Source organism: Marmota marmota, unplaced genomic scaffold (assembly GCF_001458135.2).
Source record: "Marmota marmota marmota unplaced genomic scaffold, marMar, whole genome shotgun sequence".
Classification (NCBI taxonomy): Eukaryota; Metazoa; Chordata; class Mammalia; order Rodentia; family Sciuridae; genus Marmota; species Marmota marmota.
This window is the reverse complement of record NW_025999926.1, coordinates 6081047-6104605: the sequence shown is the minus strand read 5'-3', so window position 1 is coordinate 6104605 and position 23559 is coordinate 6081047. Positions and strand designations below refer to the sequence as shown.

Genomic DNA, 23559 nt, shown 5'->3' with positions numbered 1-23559 from the left:
ATGGGGTATTGCCTTCACAGATGCGTGACACTCACGACTCTCTCTCTCTCTCTCTCTCTCTCTCTCTCTCTCTCTCTCTCTCTCTCTCTCTCTCTCACACACACACACACACCACAGAGATTCACATAAAAACACAACACACACTTGGCATAAAACTACAGTGGCTTTCATCCCATGAGCCAACCAGACCTCTTGCTCTCTCCTGGCTCTCAGAGGACAACAAAATATGACAGGAGACGTCACTGCCACTTCCTGGAGCCCTGGTGGACCCCCAGAACCAGGGCACAGCCTCCTTTCCTGCCCCAATGTGTGACGAGCAGGGAGTGGGAGAGCGGCCCCTGTCCGGTCCCTCGGCAGGGTCTCTTCTCACACAGAAGGCAGGCACACATGGTCCGGTTCTGTCCTGGGCTGGTATAGCAGGACCTTGTCTGGAGTGGTGTTTGGGCTGTGTGGGAGACCTGGGGTTCCCTGGGCTTGGCAGGAGTGTGTCGTGGGCAAGGTTAGAGGGAACAGGTGGGCAGCAAGGACTGGAGAGTCATGGGTTAAAAATTAACAGTTTTATTATAAACCAAAATATAAATAATAGGGTTTGAGAAATGTAAATTGACAATCTAATTCTAAAGTCTAGAGGAGATACTAAAGGCCAAGAAAAGCCAAGGCATCGTTGCAGAAGATTAACTAAATTAGATAATCTCCTCTACAGGTACAAAGACAATATTAAGCCAACAGAAATTAAAACAGAAACGTTGAAAGAATAATAGAAAATTGTCCAAGGAAAAGAAAAAATATAAGCCCTGAAACAGACATTGAAGCCACCAAAACACACTAACACATGTGGATATGATATCTATGGCAAAGTGAGTAGTGCAGATCATCAATTAAATGGTTTTAAAATGAATGGTGCTAGGTCTCTGGGTTAGCCAAAATGTAAAAAGGTACATGTTAACATCTCACCCACTAAAATCAGTTCAAGAAAAAGCATGCGGTTTTAAATATGAATATGAAAAAGTAGACTTCTAGGCTGGAAGTGTGGCTTGGTGGTGGGGTGCTTGCTTGCCTAGCATATGTAAAGCCCTAGGTTTGATCTGCAGCACCACAAAAGAAAAATAAACTTGCCTAAGATAAATTATTTTTATGACCTTGAGCAGGTATTGATTTTTTTTTCCTCTAATGAGGATTGACCCAGGGGTGTACCACTAAGCCATATTCCCAACTTTTTACATTTTTTTTTTATTTTGAAACAAGATTTAAGTTGCCAGGGCTGACCTCCAAGTTGTGATTCTCTTGCCTTAGCCTCCAGAGTAGCCAGGATCATGGGTGTGTGCCACTGTGTCCAGCCCATAAATATTTTGATTTTTTTCCTTAAACAACAACAACAACAAAAGCTACAGCTATAAAGGAAGAGACTGACAAATCAGATGACATTTAAATGAAGAATCTCGGTTTATTCAAAGAAGACACTGAAGAGGTAAGTCAGAGTGGGGACAGATCCATCCGATACATGCAAGAGAGTTTCTGTAAATCAGCAAGACACACAACCCCAGAGGAAAGTAGGTAGAAAGCTTGAACATGCCATTCATGAAAGAAAGGTCCAAATGTGCTCAACTTCCTCGTGTTCATGTAAATGCAAACTAAAATCCCAATGAGAGAGCACCCAGCATTCTTTAAAAAGACTGGCAACACCCCGTGTAGGGAGGGACTCGGTTATGTCCCACACTGAATAGAACTTAAGAATAAGCATATCCCAAGACACAGGATTTCCCTGCTGGGGTAACAAACACGGGCACATATGCATGAAATGACATGGGCAATAATTACTCATAATAGGACAAATATCTGGAGAAAAGCCCAAGCAAAACTTGTATTTTCCAGGTTGGACATTGTCACTATGGTCCCTGAAGCAAGAAAAAAAGCCATACAAACTGAAAATCAACACCTTTTCTTAGATTCATCAGAGAACTGAGGTCACAGGTCAAACTAGTGCCCCCCACCACCATCAAGTTTGAGAGACAGGTGAATTCAGAGAACCCTGGCTTACCAGGAGCAGAAGTTCAGGAACAGACGCAGCCCGGGCAGCCAGTGCTGGTACAGGAAGCTCAAACTGTAAACAGACCATTGCTGGGGCTCGGGGTTCACAAGCTTGAGAGGTACAGATGAAGAGGGCCCCATCTTGCAGGGCCTGGCACTTGAGCTGAGCCCACTCCAGAGCCCCCCAGGTGGCCAGAGTAAACATCAGAGTGGAAACTCCCTCCTGCGTGCCCACAGAGGAGGGGGAAAGCAACCATTCTGAAAGATATCTAGGGCATTCCTAGAGCTTAACACCCTGGAAGAGGGCACCCAGCTCCAGGCCCCTCCACCTTCCTCCCTCACCCAAGCAGGGGTGCAGGGTGCCCAGAGGCCAAAGATACCCTGGAAGATGGAGACCCAATCCACCCACCTGCACGCCTCGTTCCACGTCGACAGTGCTGTACGATGACAGGAGACTACAAAACCCAAGAGAACAGGGGAAGAAAAGAAAAACAAGGACACCAGAGGAAATTTTAGTCTCTAACACCTATGGCTAAAGCAAAGAGTAAGGCAGAGCTTTACTTTTAGGTGAAATCATAAAACCTCCCGCAGAAGGCCCGCTCACCTCAGTTCTCTCCACCCAGTACATCCATCTGATTCAACAGAAAATTACAAGACATTCTAAAAGGCAAAACACCGCTTAAAGAACCAGAGCAAAGCAAGCAACAGAACTAGACTCAGGTACCGCAGGCATTTCAGAATGGTCAGACCCAGAATTTTCCGTAACGATGATTATATTCACATATGCTCAGCCCTCTAAGGAAATCAGTGGCCGGCAGCATGCCAGGACAGAGGGTAATGGAAGGAAAAAGATTGAACTACCAAGAAAAAAAAAAGAAATGCCAGGGATGAAAACATTGTGGGAAAAATGAGAATGTCTCTGATGGACTCAGCAGCTCACTGAAAATGGCTAAGAAAAGGGTCACTGAGTGTGAAGACAGGTCCACGGAAACTTCTCAGTCGGAAAAGCAAGTCGAACAAAGAATAAAGAAACAGAACAGAATATCCAAGACCTGGGTTGCAATTATAAAAGTGCAACTTACGTGTAATGGGAATACCAAAAGGAGAAGAGAGAGAGAAACAAAATATATTTGAGGTAACTGAGGTAATAATGGATGAGAATTTTCCTGAATTAATGATAGACCCCACATCTAACAAGCTCAGAGAGCAGTAAACAGGTGAATACAAAATAAAAGCAAACAAACTCATAAAAAAGAAACCCCAACAGCTACATTTAGGAGGTATATTACATTCAAACCTCAAAAAAAAATCAAAGACAATCTTGAAAGACTCTGGGGATGACAGGGGACCCACATTCCCTAGAGAAGAAAGGTAAGTATAGAAATTACATCAATCTCTTCTTCTGAATCCATGCAAGCAAGACTCTGTATCTGATAAAATCCTTCACAAAAGGAGAAGTAAAGACTTTCTCAGACAAACAGAAACTAAGGGAATTTGTTGTCAAGGGGATCTGCCTGACATCAAGTGTTAAAATTTCTTCAGAGGAAGATGGCAATTCAGGCCAGGAAAAGGAAATTCTCCACCCCCTCTGCTACTCCTCCAAGGCGCTGGTGCCACACAGGGATCCTGAGCCTTAGAGAGCCTAAGGGGCTTGAAAAAGAGCAGGGCATGCACTTCCCCCACAGCATGGCCAACTCCACCTTGAGCAAGACCCCAAAGACCTCAATGGACCCAGTGAGTGCTCTGGTTTGTGGGTGAAGGAAATAGACTCTGAAGACTCAAGGGAAAAAAAAAGCATTAAAGACATGGTGAAAACTATTATCCCTTAGCTCCTCGGGTGTTAGGGAGGTCCCTTGTTGAGCCTTCTGTAACAGAATGCTTTCTTATAAAGAAAATCCAGTACTGGACAGTGCCGCAGTCTGGCTGGGCACAAATCACCAGCCACTGAAGCAGGAACAAACTTTATTTTTCAACTGCAGGAAAACACTTCACACAGCTCCCGGGGAATCCTCCCAAACGCCACGCGGCTCGTCCAGGAACCCCCAGCCGGAAAAATCTCTCCCGGAAATCCCTCCTCCTGCACTTCCCCAACCAATGGGAACTCTTGGGGAATCCCCGGAAATCCCCACGAGAACTCCAAAATAGTGCGAGAACTCAAAAGTTGCGGCAGAGGCGGATAGTAATGCCTCGCCTGTCAATCAATACTGTTGGCAAAATGCCAGGGGCCATACAGACTCGGCGGTGGCTCTCAGCAGGACAGTAGCCGGTGAGGAAGTCAAGACAGGTTTTATTCAGGAACCACTGCCACGGGAGGGAAGAGGTATGGGGATGGCACTGGCCCATTCCCAGCGCTGCCTGGACCAGAGAGGATTTGCAGCCCAGGAGAAGGGTGGAGTCAGGGGCTGGAAATCACTGAGAGGAAACACCAGGGACAGGGCTATCGGGTTCTTGCTGAAGGCTGGCCAGGGCCAGCAGACACCCACAGTAGGGGTGAGCGTGTGATATCAAGAGGGATACCCAGCGTATATGGGGGGGGGGTCTAACCTGCCTTAGCAAGGCTCTTGCTAGAAATGGGCAATGTGGGGCAGACACAGAGGGGCAGCAGGGTGGAGACTGGAAGGGTAAGAGAAGTCTGAAGAAAGGCTAGTCGAGCCCAGAGTCTTACTGTGAACCCAGCGAGACCGCTGCGTCACTTGAGACCCCTTGGTCAGAGTTTGAAGAAGGCGGAAGTCAATTAGACATTACAAATTAGACAAACCCTTTAAAAGGCAAAAGTTATTACAGATTTGTAAGCTAGAAATTGCTACATTGAAACATCTTACAGGGCTTAATTTCTAATAATGTGAATATTGATCTCTATAAGCCACATTTTTAAAGAAGCTCTTTGGGTGGGGGGGGTGTTAAAAAAGAGAAAAGTGCTCTTGAGACCAAAGGTAAAAAGTCCACTGTGAATTATCCCCACCTGTGATAGATCCTTTTCTTGCTCTGAACTTATAAGGAGTCATTGTTAGAGAATCCCAGGCACTTACAGAAGTCCCTGGCTAGCTGGGCCTAGGATTTTTACTATTTTTCACCTAGGAAGCTAGTTTTTTGGTGACCTGAGGGGACTTTGACTACAGTTAGATTTGCTCTTCTTTGTTCCTCTTCTCATTGGTCTCTTTTCTCATCTTTAGTTTGTTAGCAGGGCTAGCATAGTTAGGAGGTCCATGGGCATGCTCAGGGGCATCTCTGCGGATAAGGAGACCCTGAGATCAACCAGGGCCTCCAGACCCTCAGTCAGGGAACTCCGGCATGGGGAGACAGGCCTGCCACTTCCTGATGGGGACCTGAGGCCCAGAGGTCACAAAGGGCATTAACAAGAGACAACAGAGCAACTCCAGCCTGTAGGACTGCCCCAAGAAGTGCAGAGCACAAAGACCCCGACTCACCCCCACCTCATGAAACTATCTGAGGAGCCACATTTGCTGGTCACCGAGGGCATTAACAGAGGACAGGTTTCTACTACCTCCTGACCACCGCTGAAGTGAAAGATGGAGACATGGGGAACCTGCAGCCAGGCGCACTGCGACGGCAGAACACCCAGGTTTGGATGCCGATCTGAGCTTCCAGGTGTGCAATAGATTCCCCATTTGCCAGAAGCTGGATGTCTTGTGTGGCAACCCCCCTTATGCTGCCCACAACTCTTCCTGGGCCCGATGACCACTTCCCCACGTGGATACCAGGGCGAGGGACCAGGCCTGAAGCCATTCGTCTATCCTAAGCCCGTCAGTGAGAGGACCTCAAGGAGCTGCCTGAGCAGACACTGAGCAGTGGGTACAACACCCCGCGCTCCATTTCTTTCAAATTCGAAATGCTCCTGAAAGCCTTTCAGTTCTTGATCCCAGCATGGACAGCGCTTTAGACGACACCAGAGTGGCGCAAGCGTGAACATGGACTAGGAGCAGGAACTGAGCACTGCCCCAGCCCTGACTGCACGGGTCCCTGACCAGCAGCTCATGCTATTCACCGCTACGCCTGGGAAAGATTCAGGATTTCCCGACGGCCCAGAGGCATGGTCAGCAGAGGGGCAGCTGAGAAAGCAGGTGGCTGGCTGTCTCCCTTTCAGTGCCCAGGTCAAAGTAAAATTGTTTTTCTATCAAATTTCCTTACAGTTACTTTTCAGAAATACTAAGGTGCACGTGCCAGTGGCCAAGAGAGGTTAACTTTAGTTCATGACAATACCCAAATCCCCACCCAGGGAAGAGCAGAAGCCACGTTTTCACAGCGCGCCTGCGCAGGATTGCAGGCCCCTGCGCATGCGCCGAGGGACCTCCACGCCCACATACACGCATTCGCACTCCCTGCCAAATAAACTGCGGCTGGCCTTGGTTACCGGGACTCATCATGCCTTGGAAGTGATTTCCTGTGGTTTCCTTATTTGCTGCCAATAAATTTTGTTCTACGAGACTACTATTCTCTGTTGATTCCGATTCGAGCCCCATCCAGAGGCAGACCCACTGAGTCGGTGACACAGTGCCCAGGTGATGGCCACCTACCAGATGCTAGGCTACAGGAAACCCGAGTCCAGGAGTCTCAACTATCGGAGTCCTTCCCCAGCCCTTAAGACGCAGCCCAGGGTCTCTGCTAACCGGAGGCAGTGGGACTGCAATGTGCCTGCCCTTCCCACCTTTAATTTCTGCTCTGATACAGGAAGTCAGAGGCCTGATGAGAACCCAGTCGGGCAGAAGACCAGCAGCACAGCCAATAGTCCTGCTGCCCCCCGCCCCCCAGCTTGGCCCTGGGGCCCCTGGGGCCCCTGTCCCCCCCAGCACCATTTTGGTGGTGGAGACACAGAAGGAACCTCCTGCTGCAGAAGCACCCTCTGAAGGGGCTCAGCCAGGCAGGCGCACAACCAGCAGAATGTGCCTGCTGCAGGTGTGATCCAGCCTCTCTGCCCACGGGGGCTGGCGGGAGACCCCTGGAAGCTTCTTCAACTTCCTACTCGGATGCAGGATCTGAGGCTGCTCAGAGCCAGGATTGCTGATGAAACCTCTGCGGGGGCAGCAGAGGCAGGGATAAAAGCCCAGGGCCCAGGGAGGATGAGTGGCATTCTTTGCACTCTCCAAGGTTTCTTGTGGCCTTCAGTGTCAATAGAAGTACAATGACCCTGAGCTCCCTGGAAACGTAGGAGATAGTAAAGACAAGCCAGTAAACTGCTGCACATGGGAGCCATGCAAAAAGCATGTGCTTCCCCAGAGGACTTTGAGTGTAGGGGAGGAGCCAAGTTCACTCCACGGGGTTCAAATTAAGGGAGTATCCAGTACCTCCAAAGCATTCAAAAACACTGTGTCCAAAATAACTTTGAGGCTGAAAGGCTGGCCTGGAGCTGCCTGGGAGACAGGGCTGCAGGTGTGGTCCTACAGAGGCTGCAGAGATTGAACTATGTGTCTTGGGGCTCTGGGCCTCTCCCTCCTGCTCCTCTCTGTCTTTTCTTCCATGTTTGTGGCGGAGGGAAGATGGTTCTGTAGAAATAAACACAATAAAAATAATTGGTAAGCAGTTAGCATCTTATTTTCTGGATTGCTTTTAAGGATGGATTATGAGAGGGGATTACTGATTTGATTGGCACTTATTCATATAATTTTAATTCCTTTTAGCCACACATGCCCATTTAACAGATTGCAGGATGCATGCTGAGAAATAGTGGAAAGTATGTTGGAAGTCACAGAGCTGGTGCTGGGCAGAGTCCATATGTGAGCTGGTGCTGTCCAGCCTCCCTTGGCTCAGGGCTGTGGGCCTTAGAGTCCTTCCTGGTTTGGGGCAGCCTCTGGAAGTTGGTTATACTGTGTCTCTTAAGTGGGTAATTCCCCATATAGAGGTGACCACCAACTGCTTGGTGAGGCAGTGTCCAGAGCTCCCTATGAACTCATCTGTCTGGAGTCCCCCACACCCTTGCTGCATAGGGAGAGGACACAGACACCTGGGATGCTAATAGAAGATGCTTGATAAACAGTCAAATTGACACTGATAAACCAGTCCAATTGGTTTATAAAATGCACATGTCCATTGTGAATCCTCCTAAGAGGGGAGTGTCCACAGTTACCCAGGACTATCCAGAGGGACCTATGAAATGCTGCCTCAGCACGCAGGTACCCTGGGTGCTCCCTGGAGACGGGCAGGTCTGAGCGTCCCTGAGGGGCACTGCTCTGCAGACGGACAGACAGACCCAGCTGGAGCAGATGCAGGGGACAGCTGCAGACACATGAATGACGAGATGACCCACAGCCATTCTGCTGACTGAGCTTCCACTTGACCCCCAGCTCACCTGGTCTGGACTGAGGATTGAAATTCCTTCCAGGGCTGAGGGTATGGGTTAGTGGTCCAGCACCTACCTAGCACGGGAGAGGCCTTAATGGGCTCCATCACCAGCTCCACAAAAAGGATGGGGGACAACAGAGGGAGGAAGGACGGATCAAAGGAAGAAAGAGAGAGAAAGTCCTTCCATTTCCCTGAAGGGCAGCTAGGGGTATATCTGAAGAGCATTTCCCCTCTCTTTGGTGGCTTCTTAGCATTCTTCTGAGTTCTTGAGACAGCAGAGAGACACACCTGGTTATTAAAGTCACCAGCTTTTTTTTGTAGCTGGAAAGTGGTTGGGACAAAGTAGAAGTTCTTAATAGGGGTAGGAGAGGTCCTAGAAAATAATTGATCTTTCTGAATATGAGGGGAAATTATGCTTTCTAAGACTTCCAGTTTTCAGAGTCAAAGGCAGCGAGCTAAATTTTTTAAGTGAAGGCTACATGAGAGTTGTGTCATCATCGTGTTGGAAAGATCATTATTGATGAGGGCGGATCACGGGAGAGGCTCTGACCTGCTCCTGAACATCAAAGGGAAAAGAAGAAATAGGTTTCTCCTGATTCCTCAGAGCCTCTGCTCAGGTCACCTGTACAAGGTGATCGCTGCCCCAGTTACTCTCCTGGCCCATGGATTTCTCAAATGCTCATGCCAATAAGCCTTGTGGTTGACACTTTTCATGATGCCCATAAACATTTAAAATCTTGTAGGTAAAGTGGTCTTTACAGGTCAGGTCAGATAACGCTCTGGGCGTGGTGTATCCTTGCGCTGTTTGTAAAAGAAGCCTTTGAAGTGGTTCGGGGACAGAAAGGATTTGGGCCCAAGAAAAGCAGAGGAAGCTGTTGAGCAGAGGTGGAGCTCGGGACAGGGATGCCTTGAGGAGAGTAGTTCTTGCACCGTCATCAACCACATCCTCTGCGCCTGGTGAGGAAGACGGCCAGACCCGCGTGGGGCCCCACGGTGGGTGAGGCAGGGACGAGAACAGAGAGCAAGGTTTGGTACCAAGCTTTGTGGTCCCTCTGTGCCCCACTCAGAGAGGCGTCTTCCATGATAGGCTTTTACTCTACAGTTCCCTGTTCATCCACACATCTCTCCTATCATCCATTAGTTTTCAAAAATTGTTCCTAAAATAAATTCTGGTTGAAAGGTGGGAAACTCCAGATGCTGCCTCCCCCTCCCTCACCCCTGAGTCTCCTTTGGAACCGAAGCAGGCTTGAACTGCACTAATTAGTCACTTGCTCCCAAATAGCTGCACAACCTTTAGGGAGTGGAGGAAAGGATGGTCTCCATTGCTTTCTCCCGACCCCGGTTTTGAAGTGCTCTGTTCTTGGTTCCCACAGGCAAGCTGGAGGAGCTGACTACTTATTAGTTTCACAGGTAGGGTAAAAATAAAGACCACTGTTGGCTTGAATGACATTTCACACCTACTTTCTGCTTGCCATCCGGTGGTGAGGGAAGGATGATGTCTGGATTTGGGGCAGGAACCTCTGACAATAAGTAGAATGTTAATAAGGCAAGAAAGATCTAAGTACAGGACTGGGGTTGTGGCTCAACAGTAGAGCACTCGCCTGGCACATGCGAGGTGCTGGAATCGATTCTCAGCATCACATAAAAATAAGTGAAGACATTATGTCCAATTACAACTAAAAAATTTTAAAAAAAGAAAGTACTACTTTCTCCCCCCTTTGAGCTTTCTCTTTTTACATTTTCCCTCTTTCTTTTTCTTTTTTCTTTTTTTGATAGTGGGGATTGAACTCAGCGGCACTAACCTCTGAGCCAGATCCCCATTTTATATTTTGTTTAGAGTCAGGGTCTCATTGAATTGCTGAGGCTGGCTTTGAACTCAGCATCCTCCTGCTTCAGCCTTCTGGGCCACTGGGATTCCAGGAGTGTGCCAATACGCCAGGCTACATTTTCCCTCTCTTGGCGGATGACACCACAAAGTTCTGCTAACAACTTCTGCAGTAATTAGGTGCAAATTAGTGCACTCTTCCTGAGCTGCTGACTGGCACTTCCCTGCCCAGGGATCAGCCACACTGCTCGGATGTCCCCAGCACAAGGACGGTGATTTAATTAAATGGGGGTTGGGGGGAGGGGCTTGGCGAGGTCACTGAGGAAGGGTCCCTAATGGACCGTTTCATTGATGGACCATTTCATGGTCGGTAAGTTCAGCAGGGTCTCTAGACAAAGAGCAGCCCTTTGGGCACAGATGCCCTTCTTGAATAGACGGCATAGTGACCATTGAACAGCATTTCCCCTCTTCCCTACAAGACAGTTACAGAAGGGAAAAAAGAAAAAGAACCCCAAGGGAAAGCTTAGGAGAGAGAGATAGTTAGGTGGGGTTGAGGTGAGAATCAGGAACATTTTGTGGATAAGACCAGTCAGAGCAAGAAAGCAAGGGTAGGTGTGTTCACTATCTCAACAGGTGCCACTGTCACGTCACTATATTTCAAGCACTGCTATGGATTGGAATCCAGTGGTGACCAAAATCTTACAAGCTGGAGAGGCAGAATAACCTTCATCCAATGATCCCATGAAGAGAAGCAAGTTTACATGGGAATTATCTACACATCCAACATGGAGGATGGTTTTGAAATAAATTATGACAGGTCCTTTGGATATAATATTATGTAGTCATTTAAATTCTTTCAAGTAACTGTAAAATGGTTATAATAGTGGGCATTTAAAAAGCACTTTAAGCCAGGAGTGGTGGTGCACACTTGTAATTCCAGTGACTCAGGAGGCTGAAGCAGGAGGTTCACAACTTCAAGGACAGCCTCAACAAATGAGACTCTGTCTCAAAATAAATAAATAGGGCTGAAGAAGTGGCTCCATGATAGAGAGCACTGGGGTCAATCCCTAGCACAACAAAACATAAATAAAATGTGAATGGATTAATTAAAAAGAGTCTTGTGTACAGAATATAATCCCTACTTTATAACATCAACTGAATGTTAACCTAAGTATAGGACAGTATATGTTATATGCCATCGTTTCCTCTGGGGATGAGGTTAGGATACACAGTGCATGTTCTCATCAAAGACTAAAGCTGTTATCAAAGGGTAGCACATTTGCTTTTCCCTTGTTCAAATTTACAATGAGATTCTTGGCAGGCCTTAACTCACTTGGCTCTTTTTTTTTTTCTTTTTGGTGCTGGGGATGGAATCCAGGGCCTCCTGCATGTCAGACAAGGGCTCCAGCCCATTTCAGCCCTTTCATTTCAACCCCAGCCCCACTTGAAACAAAGTGTAATCTTCCTTGCTCTTTGCATTGTCTCTCTTGGTTTTGACCCATCAGGGAGTGAGGCAAAGGTCCCTGAGGACTCTTCTGTTGAGACCCCATATGGTCCTGGGGGAAGCCCTCACACAGTGGGACACCAAGAAATGTGGCTACTGGGGGTGAGTCCCTGCTGGTGCTCACCTCAGCAGGGACTCGTCTTCCTCTGCCTGCTGGCATTTCTGAATTGCTCTGATTAGTTCCTTCATCTCACAGTTAGTCCAGATTCTACAATCCCTACAGAATATGGTGGTTTTGTTCAAAAGCTTTCCCCTTGGCAGTCACTAGTGTGCTATTTATGACGCCCATCATCTTAAAAAGATTCTGTTTCTGCTTTTTTTTTTTTAAGCAGCTAGGTATTTTTGAACTGAAAATTAAAAGTATCTTTGATGATATGCCCAGAATGGTAGAACAGATTACATAATTTGTCACAAAGCATAGTAGTTTTTCCTCTGATCTCTAAAATATTCCCTCTCAAGATAGTTTTTCAAATTTCTTTATGCTCTATAACTTATTATTTTGAAGGTCTACCAGGCCATTGGAAGTGAGATGTTTCTGTTGGAGTGAGAATAATAGCGCCCGCAACACGTTTCCCGTCACCCTGGGTCTTACCCTGCCCAACCCAGAGACATTGAGTTTTGGCCTTATGAATCCTGGGAGATTTTCACATTATGATCTAAGAGGTGCTGAAATGAGCCCCTACTGTTTCATGGATGCCCAAATTACACAATTGGAGACTTAGTATTACTGAGTCACTGTTTTAAAATATGAATCTGGAATGCAAGCAGCTGTCAGCCTGGGTGGGAGGGTGGGGCTCCTTACTGCTGGGCCTGGGGAGAGCTGGAGTGGAGCTGCCAAGGAGCAGCATCAGGAACCCACATTTTCCCTGCTCAGTGGTTGACTTATGGGGTTTACTTTTCCTCCTTTTCAATGAACTTAAAGTCTATTCCACCTTCCTCTGCCCTTCCCTGCTGGTCTCGCTCTTTTTAGGGATAGTCCTGGGGAAGAGACTATGACTAGTCACCTAGGAACGTGTCTCATTTCCATTGTACTTTCTGTACCATCGTCACTTCTGCTTCTTGTAGCCTTTGAAGTTGGATCATTTCTGTGAAATGAACTTCCATTTACTAATATATGCTCAGTGCCATTCGGGGACTGCAGACTCAGGTATATGACAAACTGTGCATTAAAAGTGTTCAAGAAAATCCACCAGATTACTACAATGATTACTACAACCATTACTACATGATGTGAAAGTAGAAGGGAGACCAGGAGAGCAGAGAAAGGGAGGCAGGGGCAGGGAAGACACAGTGAGGGGAATGAGTTGGCCAAATTATGTCACTTGCATGTATGAATATGTCACAAGGAATCCCACTGTCATGTATAATTATAATGCACCAATAAAAGTTAATTAAGAACATACCTGGAAAAAAGCCAAAATGAATGTGGATTTGTCTATTTATTTCCTTGGCCTGTCTGGTTAGGCTGGCAACCAGCCCCGGAGACCCAGCACCCTTTAAGAAATGTGCTCTAGGGTTACCCTGGACACTGAGGGAAGGTTAGATCAGCTCGCCACACCACCAGGAATAGGTCTCAAACTTCTTCTGCCACCCTGTGCCTTTGTTATGCCAAGAGACGTGCCCTTGCTGCAGGAAGGAGCCTGGTAGCCAGCTCTGGCAAGCTTCCATCTCCTCCTTCTTCCTATCCGCCTCAAAGTTGCAGATCTCAAGAAATTTAAACATTTACCAAAAATGGTTGTCATATGGGCTGGGGACATAGCTCAGTTGGTAGAGTGCTTGCCTCACATGCACAAGGCCCTGGGTTCAATCCCCAGCACCAAAAAAAAAAAAAATGGTTGTCATGCTGGGTGCAGTAGCACACGCCTGTCATCCCAGCAGCGAGGATCAAAAGTTTAAAGCCAACCTCAGCAACTTAGTGAGGCCCTGAGCAACTCAGTGAGACCCTATCTGAAAATAAAATATTAAAAGGGGCTGGAGACGTGGCTCAGTGGTTAAGTGCCCCGGGGTTCAATCTCCAGGACCAAAAAAGAAAGAAATAGTTGTCACTTTTTACGTATTTACAAATGTTCCTTTTGAGTTTGGGTTGGTCTTTTGAAGTTGGAAAAGAACCTAGGTTACTTGGCTTCTCCCTAGCTACATGACACAGCAGTTCCTTTGGGTACATCACTCCCAAGTATGCTTTCTAATCTAATTTATTTTCCTCGATCAAAGAATAAATGGCTGACAGACTGCACCTGAGCCCTTTAAGCAAGTCTGTTTGCATCTTTCACGGCACAGCGAAGGTGACTGCGAGAGGAACATCCTTTCTAGCTTCCTCTCTGGTGTGAGTGCACCGGCCAGCCATGCTGAGGATGTCCACTCTCTGCCAGCCAGTGCCAAGCAGTTGCTCCGCCTGTTTGCCTACCTGTGCTTCCAGCTGTGTGCGCCCTCTAGTCTTCAGAAGTGCAGGAAATCAGGCAGCCGCTGAAGAGCAGGAGCCACAGCATTTCTGAGAGTTTATCACAGGGCTCTGTTGGCTTCCAACAGCTCAGAGAACAGGTTCCTAAAAACAACAACTATCCTGTAGAACTATTTTGCAAATTAAAACATACTTTGAACTAAATGAAAATGAACATCCATCTTGCCCAAATTTGTGGAATGCAGTGAAAATAGTACTTAGAGCAAAATCATAGCATAAGTTCGTGTATTAGACCCAAAGAAAGATCTAAAACCAATCATCTAAAAGGCCACCGCAGGAAACTAGAAAAAGTAAAGCAAGTTAAATCCAAAATAGGCAGGAGAAAAAAAAAAAAAGAAATCATAAAAGCGGAGGTAAAAAGAATTGGAACCAGGAAATCAGTAAATAAAATCAGTAAAATGAAAAGCTGATGCTTCAAAAGTATCAGTAAAATTGATGAACCTCGAGTCAAGATAAATAAGGACAAAAAGAGGAGATACGCTGTTAGTGAAAGAAATGAAAGTGAGCCCCTCTGCGGACCTCAGGGGACTGCAAAGATAATAAAGGAACACAATGCAATAATACGGGGGGCAGGGGTAGAGGAAGGAAGGAAGGAAGGAAGGAAGGAAGGAAGGAAGGAAGGAAGGAAGGAAGGAAGGAAGGAAGGAAGGAAATAGATTGGTAAGGAAGAAATAAAACTGCATCTGTTGGTGGAAGACATGATTGTGCTCCCAAAGGAAAAACAAAAACTCTCCTAAAATATCAAATTATAATGAGCAATTATAGCAAGTTGGCAGGTTATAAAGATACAATAAAAAGTCAATTGTTTTTTTTTTTACTTACCAGTTATGAAAAATTGGAATTTGAAATTAAAAATACAGCACCAGAAAAAGAAATAGGTACAATCTGACAAAATAAGTGTAAGATCTACATGAAGAAAACTACTAAGCTGATAGAAACAAAAGACCTAAATAAATAGACAGAAAATCCACAAGTAAACCGCAACACTGTGGAGATGTCAGCACCTCCAGACTCAATGCAAAACCAGTCAAATACCCCAGATTTATGGTATGGATTTATTTATCAACAAACTCATTCTTAAGTTTGTGAGGAAAGGCAAAAGACCCCAAATAGCCAACAAAATATTGAAGAACAGAAGTCAGAGTAATGATTCTACCCAATTTTGGAGATGACTATAAAACTGCAGTGCTGGGCACGGTAGCGCACGTCTGTAATCCCAGCAGCTTGACAGGCTGAGGTAGGAGGCTCACCAGTTAAAAGCCAGCCTCAGCAATTTAGCAAGGCCCTAAGCCACTCAGTAAGACTCTGTCTCTAAATAAAAAATAAAAAGGGCTGGGGATGTTGCTTAGTGGTTAAGCTCCCCTCAGTTCAATCCCTGGTACCAAATAAATAAATAAAACTACAGTAATCGAGACAGTGGGACCCTGGTGAAAGAACAGAAATAAATCAATAGAACAAACAAGGACCCACAGGTATGAACATACAGGGACCCATGCAGACATAGCAACTAGACACTGACAGGTGCAAAGGCAATTCAACTGCGAAAGGATGGTTTTTTCAGCAAACAGATTTTTCAAACACATGCAAAACCAAAGAAAAGAACCTAGACATAGACCTTACATTTTCCACAAAAAGTAACTCTAAAGGAATTAAGACCTAAATATAAAATGCTGTACTCTAAAACTCCTAGATGATGACACAGAAAAGACTCTGGATCACCTTGGGTTTGACAAAGACTTCTTTGATACAACACTCAAAGTACAATCCATCAAAGAAAACACCAACAACGTGAACTGTATCAAGATCAACACTTCTGCTCTGTGAGAGGCAGGCAAGAAAAAGAAAGCAAGCTATAGAGTGGGAGAAAGTAGCAGCAAACACACATCTGATAACAGACTAGAATCTAAAATATACAAAAAACTCCTACAATGCAATAATTGGAAACAAACAAACAAAAATCCTCATTACAAATGGCAAAAAATATCTAAACAGAAACTTTACCAAAGAAGGTGTATGGATGATAAAGAAACAAATGAACAGGTGCTCAGCATTGCACACCATTAGGGAACCAGAAACTAAAGCCACCACGGGCTGCCACTGCACACTCCCCAGAATGGCCGAAAGCCAAAGCAAGGGCAGCACCATGAGTGGTGAGGAGCAGAGCAGCCAGGACACCCCCACATTGGTTGCTAGCGGAAATGAAAAATGATGCAGCCGGCTTGACAGAGCCAAAGATAACCAACCCATCACATGATCCAGCACTCAAGTCTTGGTATTGACTGAAAGGAGGCTCGCGCGTGCACACACACACACACACACACACCTGCACACAAATGTTGACAGTAGCTTTATTTATGACTTTCCAAACTTCAAAAAAATTGAACATGGAATTACCACATGATCCAGCAACTCCACGCCTACATATATACCCAAAAGAATTGAAAGAAGGGACCTGAAGAGAAATTTGCATAGCCCTATTGTCAATCACCAATTGAGGTGGAAGTAACACAAGTGTCCATCTATGAGTGAACAGATAAACAGGTTGTGATAGGTTAATCAGAAATATTATTCAACCTTAAAAAAGGCAAGAATTCTGACATATGCTACAATGTAGAGGCACCTTGAGGACATTGTGCTAAATGGGGAAGCCAGATATCAAATGGCAGCTAACCATATGATTCCAGTTACACAAGGCACAGCTGCTCCTCGGTTTATGATGGGCCACATTCCAATAAATCCACCATGACTTGAAATAGCTGAAGCTGCGAATGCATTTAAGACACCTACTCTACCAACACCGCACCTTAGCCCAGCCTGCTTAAATGCTTCCAATAGCCTACAGATGGGCAAAATCAGGGACCATGACTCTATTTTGCAGGGAAGTGTTGGATAGCTCATCTAATTTACTGAATACCTTTCTCCCCCCAAAAGCGCCAGCAATACAGCACACTGTGGAATACTGGTTGTCTCCCCTCATGCTCATGTAGCCGACCCGGAGCTGTGGACCGCTACCACCTGTGGCACCAAGAGAAACTGCCCTGCAAATTCATGGTTTAAGAAAAGACCAACATTCACAGTCCAAAGCACAGTTTCTACTGAATTCATGTGGCTTCCGCACCACCATAAAGCTGAGAAAGAGTGACTCAGAACATTTTCAGCTATATCCAAATTCTCTTCCAGGGTGGTTTATAACCAGGTGACAGAGTGTCTTGAGGATGGAGAATGCAGGGCCCTTTGCATGCCAGGCAAATACTGGCACAAAGGACAGACCTTTAATGGGGCTCCACAAACCCTTCTGTGTCCTGCCTCTAAAATACAAACTGACTCAGTCACCTCCTGGTATTGACAGGACCTCATCCTGCCGTTTCTAATGTGTTTGTACCCGGCACCAGTTTCCACCCAATCAGAGGGATAGCAGCTGGGGAGAGAGAGCAGTCTGGCTCTGAGCCCTCACCAGCAGCGGGTCACGTCTCTTCCATTTTTCCCATGGTCACTGCTGGATACTTTCACTCTGCCATCAGAGGGCGGCTCTGACCTGGTAAGCCAATGACAATCTGCAGGTGCTGCTCAGAGCCCTGTGCTGAAGAGGACCCTGAAGCCATGACCAGGCTCATCAGGAGGGAGTCCTCTGATTGCCTCACCAGCCCCAGCACTGCCTGCCTGGCCACTGCTGTCCAGTGGCTCTGCAGGGTTGCTGGTTCCCTTGAACATACCTGGTCACACGGGAACTTCCCGGTCAGCAAGCTTTCTCCTTTCACCAACGCTGCATGGACTGAACATGCTATATTTGAAATCACCTATATTTATAGGCTCTGCAATTCTGCTTTGGATCTGCCCTTTGACTCAGCCACTCATTTATTTAAAACAATATTTTAACATTTTTCAAGAGGTTGAGCATCTTTCTTGCTTCTTCTAATTTTGTTGTGTTGTCCCAGAAATATGCAGAATTTCTTCTTTCCATTTACATTTAGTAACCTCATCTTTTCATTTTCAGAATGTTATCAAATATATTTATTTGCAAGTGTGTTGGCTTGGGATTTTAAAAAAATGCTATTTTGCGAGGTATACACACAGACCTATTAGGTTCTCATTAAACCGGTTCTGGCTCTTCCTTCTTTCTTTTGACTATTTCTTCCATGCCCTATGCTTTAGATTCTAGGATTTAATGTCTGATTGCTAGTTTAGATACCAGAAAAACCTACATACCAACAGACAAATGGATAAAGAAAATGTGGTAAATATGCACAACAAAGTTTTACTCAGGCATAAAGAACAACAAATTCATGGCATTTGCTGGCAAAATGGATCGAGTTGGAGAACATCACGCTAAGTGAAATAAGCCAGACTCAGAAAGTCAAGGGTCAAATGTCTTCTTGCAGATGCAGCAGCCAGAGGAAAATAAAGGATGGGGGGGAGGGAAAACAAAAAAAGTGTGTGAGAGGTATTTCAAGAAAAGAGAAGGGAGGTCAGTGGAATAGGGAAGGGCATGGAGGAGGGGGTGGGAAAAGGGAGGAAGAGTGCAAAGAATCTGACCAAATTTTCCTATGTCCATGTATGAATATATCATAGTGAATTCCACCTTTAGGTATCCATCAAGCATTTATTTAAAAAAAACAACTACAACAGAGAAAAGATCCATAGAGTAGAAAAAAGGGAATAGGAGGGGGAGGAGGAGAGGAAGAGGGAAAGTAACGGGGACTGAATTGGAGCTTGTATAATTATGTCAAAATGAACTCAAGTGTTATGTATAATTATAATGAGCTAATAATAAAAAAGAAGACAAAAAAGCAAATCTGACAGGCCACAGTGTGAATGAGCGAGCGTAGGAGATGAGGCCAAAAAGCACACAGAGTTCCTGGGCTCTGCCTGGAGTTCCGAGCTTTGACTCCACTGTGATGAGAAGCCAGTGGCAGGGTTTAAATGGGGTCGGAGGCGATGCTGCATTTTTTTTTCACGCAGTTAAGGGATCCCTCGGGATGCTGAGCAGAGAGTGGGAAGCAGAAGGGCCAGACAAGAAGCAGGAGCAATGCAGACAGTGGGAACAGGCTGCCATCTGGGGGGTCACAGGTGGAGTCAGGAGCCCCCCAGGGATGAGGGCCCAGGCCTGGGGGGTTACAGCAGATAGATGGTCCCCAAGGCTGTGAGGCCACAAAAGGTTCACAGGAAAGAGAAGGGGGCTGAGGGCCACTAGAGACCTGATAGAGGAGGAGCAGGAGGAGGACAGTGGAGAAGGCAGAGGGAGAGGTCTCAAAATCCAGAGGGAAGTGTTGTGAGAAGGAGGTGGTCCTCAGTGGTCCTCAGTGCAGCTAAAGGATGCCGCTAAAGGATGCAGCTAAAGGATGAGGTGAGAAAAGAACTTGAGCTTCAATTTAGCAAAACAGAAGCCATCAGTGACCTCCATAAAGGACATTTCTGTGAAGCAGTGTGGAGGAAAGTGAGAGGGGGATGGGTTCAAGAATGCAGCAGAGAAACAATGGTAAGTAAAGAGGAATCTGGGGTCCAAGGAGGTCCCTTTGCTTAATGTTCCGTCCTAAGGCTTATTTGTACATGGATGTTGGTAAGGATCATTGCAGACACACAATCCTGAACCCTGGGGTCCTGGAAGGACTCCTCAGTCCCCAGTACACTTTAAATCAATCTTTAAAAATCTTTAAGTCCCCTGTTTCATGATACAGTCATACTGCACAGAACAGAGCCCCAACAAATATTTTCCTGGAAGAACCCATGTTCACTGTGAATTCCATACTGGCTAGCCCCTCTTTATCTCAACATATTTTCAATGGGAATTTGCATAGATTTTAAAATTGACATGGAGTCTTCAAAAACCACAACACTTTACAGGAATGGTATGTTGGCAAGGCTGCATGCTGCCTTCATGTACAGCTGTTCCAGCACCAGGATCATAAGAGCCAGCAAAGTTTTGGTGTGCCAGGAAAGGAGATGCACATGTGTGATTCTGCTGGCCCAGCTTACCGATGCTGCACAGGAAGCACAGGGGGTAGTTTGGGCAGCTCAGAGCAATGAATGGAGGGGTGGTGGGGAGGTGGCTTTGAAAGATGAGCACCAGGTGGCTTTGAAAGACAGCCATGTTAAAGAGAGCTGGCAAAGAAGCAGTGTTTGAAGCGTTTCCCATCCTCACATCACTTTTGTAACATATCTGGGTACCATATTGTGACTTAGAAAATTGGTAGGGTTATTGACTGACTTGCTATGCCTTGAAATTTTTTCCTAGTTAAAATAATAGGTTCTTGGTGGGGACACGCTTGTGATCCCAACTACTTGGGAGGCCAATGCAAGAGGATTGTAAGTTTGAGGTCAGCCTGGGCAATTCAGGGATACCTCCTTGACTTGAAATTTTTTAAAAAAAGTGTATCTATATAATATATATGGCTAGGGGTGGTGGCCCACACTTGTAATCCCAGCAACTCAGGAGGCTGAGCACAAGGATGACAAGTTCAAAGCTCGCCTCAGCAACTTAGTGAGGCCCTAAGGAACTCGGCAAGGCTCTGTCTTTAAATAAAGTACAAAAAGGGGTGGGAAATGTGGCTTGATGGTTAAGTGCTCCTGGGTTCAATACCAGGGAGGGAAGGAAGGAAGGAAGGAAGGAAGGAAGGAAGGAAGGAAGGAAGGAAGGAAGGAAGGAAGGGAGGGAGGGAAATTAAAAGGGCTGGGGATGTGGGTCAGGGGTGGAGTAACTGCCCAGATTGCTGAAGGCACTGGGTTTGGTCCCCAGTACCTCTTTCTCATACACACATACAAATGCTTTCTCCTTAGAATATTTTTCTCAAAGGTGATTTTAACCATAGATAACTATTACTAAGAGGATTTTTCCAGCCTTGTTTCATTTAAAATTTTTCATTACTTACCTTGGAAATGATTTAACTCCATGTCTTCCAAATCTTGAGGTCCTACTGATGCTCCAGAGACATGTCCAGCAGAGGTCCCCCCGTTTTGCATGGGGGCTGTGCACACACTGTTCAGCGCTCAGACTTACTTGGAAAAACCAAAAGGAAACTTGACTTCAGCGTTTCCAAAGGCGCCGCACTGTAAAGCCCAGACGCAGGGACTGGGAACTACCTTCGTGCCGGACCTTGCCTACTTTGCGGAGGGACCCTCGGGAACTTTTGGTCCTGTGGGACTGCACTAATTAGGGCCAAGAGATCCACACTGAGACAAAGGTGCGTCCGGGTCCCTTACCCGAGCCGCGTTTCGATTTGGATGATGTGGGAAGCGGACCTTCCCTCGGCCTGTCCGAGGGGAGCCCAGGGGGAGCTCCGCGGGAGCTGGACGTCCAGGGCAGCTCAGAGCAATGAATGGAGGGGTGGCAGGGAGGTGGCTTTGAAAGACAAGTACCAGGACGAGGACCTGGTGGACGGTTGATTTCTGATAACCGTCAGAGGACGCGCTCAATTCCACCCTAAGAAGTTGAAGCAACTGCCAAGTTCAAGAGCGACCTCACATCCCTAGCCCTGACCTCCCTGCGCATGCCCAGAGGAGCCTGGAGTGGCAGCCGGGCTGGGTGTTGCAGAGCCGGCAGACCCCTGTTCTGGATCCAAATCCCCAAAGCATTCCAGTGCTGACATCCTGTGAATCAACTGGCATTAATAAAACACCACGTATTGTACAAACTATCATTTTTTGTCTTTTAAGGAGATACTATGTAAATAAAGTATGTAGATTCTTAATCCTCATCATCTTATGTAGCAAGCGTGGGTTCTCAGTCTTGTAAAGTGTCGGAAACCTGTCTTGAATGTTTTCCTTTTTAAACCCAACATCCTTTAAAAACATTTATTAGTTCAGCTCTTTGGTTTCTTCAATAAGCTCAGATTTTTAAATATCTGCTGAATATTAGGCGGTGTTTCCATTAACAGGCACTGAAAACAGAACTCACTGTTGGGGAAGGAAACTATTCTTCTACAATTTGTGCATCTTTTAGTTTCTTGTTCTTTTAATCTTTAATGATCTTCCAGAATGAGAGGAGAACAGTTGAAGCTCGTTTTGTGCATTATTAGCCTTCACTGAATTCACAATGTGGCACCAGGAAAGTAATCCCCATCTCCTCATGTTTACAGATTAAACAGAGGATCGGATCGGGGTCATCAGAACACCAGGAAGACGTTCTCTCCAAGGAGCCCAGCTAGCTCTGTGGGTCATGCTGTCAGCTGAAGGCTTTGCAGGCATCCCCCTGTTTCCTGGGAAAAACGTGAACATGGTTTTCAAAAAGGAAAATATTTCTATAACTTTGTGACTTTTAATAATCTAGAATGTTGACTTCAGATGGTGTTGGAGCAAATGACACCACAGAAAAATATTAAAATCAAATTCGTTTATATTGATGCCAGTTTTTAGCTTTCTTAGTAGTAGAAGATCTGAATGTTAACTTGGCTTGGAGATATATATATATATATATATATATATATATATATATATATATATATATATATAGTCTTTTTGTTTGTTTTTGGCTATGTTTTTTGGTATGGTGCTAGGACTGGACCCAGACCCTGGACCATGCTGGACAAGCCCCTCACCTTCAGGCTTATATGATGATGTCCTTGGTCATCTGCTGGTATTCTGTTCTGGACTTGGGGCTCATCTTGACTTGCAGCTGGGCCTGTCATGCAGACAGCCCATAGTTGATTCCTCTCTGTCAACACGGGTATGTGGGTTACTGCTTGGTAGGTGGACCTGGATGCCAGGAATAACTGGACCTCTGGGTAAGATATGTGCTGTAGCTCAGGCTACAAATCACCAGCCTCTATGTAGGTGCCCTGCCCACCTTCCTCTGCCCCTCTCTGCCTTGAGTTCCCTTTCTCTTCTGTCCTCTTCCCACACAGGACCCATCTTGAGTACCCTGGCTCAGGGGACAAGAGGGGGAAGAGGAGCCCCCAGAAGCAGCAGGCTACCCACCCCACCTTTTTTGTGCTCTGAGTGTTGGCTGGTGCCCACTGTGTGATCAGGGCTGAAAGGGCCCCGGGCAGTCCTGCTGATCTGCTGCCAACCAGGATTTTGTCTCCCTGTCTTGCACAGCCCAGTCTTGGCTCTTCTTCCTGGGCACACAGTGAGGTCCTCACCAGTGAGGATCAGAGCCACCAGGCCCGCCAGGATGCAGGGTCCTCAGCAGGATGCCTCTGCTGGAGACAGGACCTCTTCTCTGCCCCCCTCCCCCCCCAAAAAAAAAACTGGCAATGAAGTTTATCTACATAGTGTACCTAAGATGGTTGTCACATTTCCTTTTGTTTTAATAAGGATCAGACAGACCTGACTGGTGGGAATATGAGGTTAAGGGAATAATTCTAAACCGAGGTCCACTGTGCTGACCCCCACGTGCTTTCTTTCTTTCCTTTTTTTTTTTTTTTTAAAGCATTTGCTTCCAGCCTTGCCTGGTTTAAGTCAATAGAATATGTTACATATCTCAGCAAGTAATCTGTTATCTGCAGGAGAAAT

At 46.1% G+C, this 23559-nt stretch overlaps 2 long non-coding RNA genes across 2 annotated transcripts in view; one reads left to right on the top strand and one right to left on the bottom strand.

Annotated features, from left to right (window-relative positions):
• Nucleotides 1–1544, top strand: part of LOC125615859 — a 29401-nt gene extending 27857 nt beyond the window's left edge. Inside the window, exon 3 of the long non-coding RNA XR_007346450.1 lies at nt 1531–1544. This is a non-coding gene — a long non-coding RNA (uncharacterized LOC125615859). The remainder of the gene's footprint in view (nt 1–1530) is intronic.
• Nucleotides 1545–6926: 5382 nt separating this feature from the next.
• On the bottom strand, nt 6927–22760 carry LOC125615858. The gene is made up of 4 exons (XR_007346448.1): nt 22644–22760; nt 20979–22304; nt 14059–14196; nt 6927–7529 (listed from the first exon to the last, which is right to left on the bottom strand). It is a non-coding gene; the product is annotated as an uncharacterized LOC125615858 (long non-coding RNA).
• Nucleotides 22761–23559: the final 799 nt, after the last annotated feature.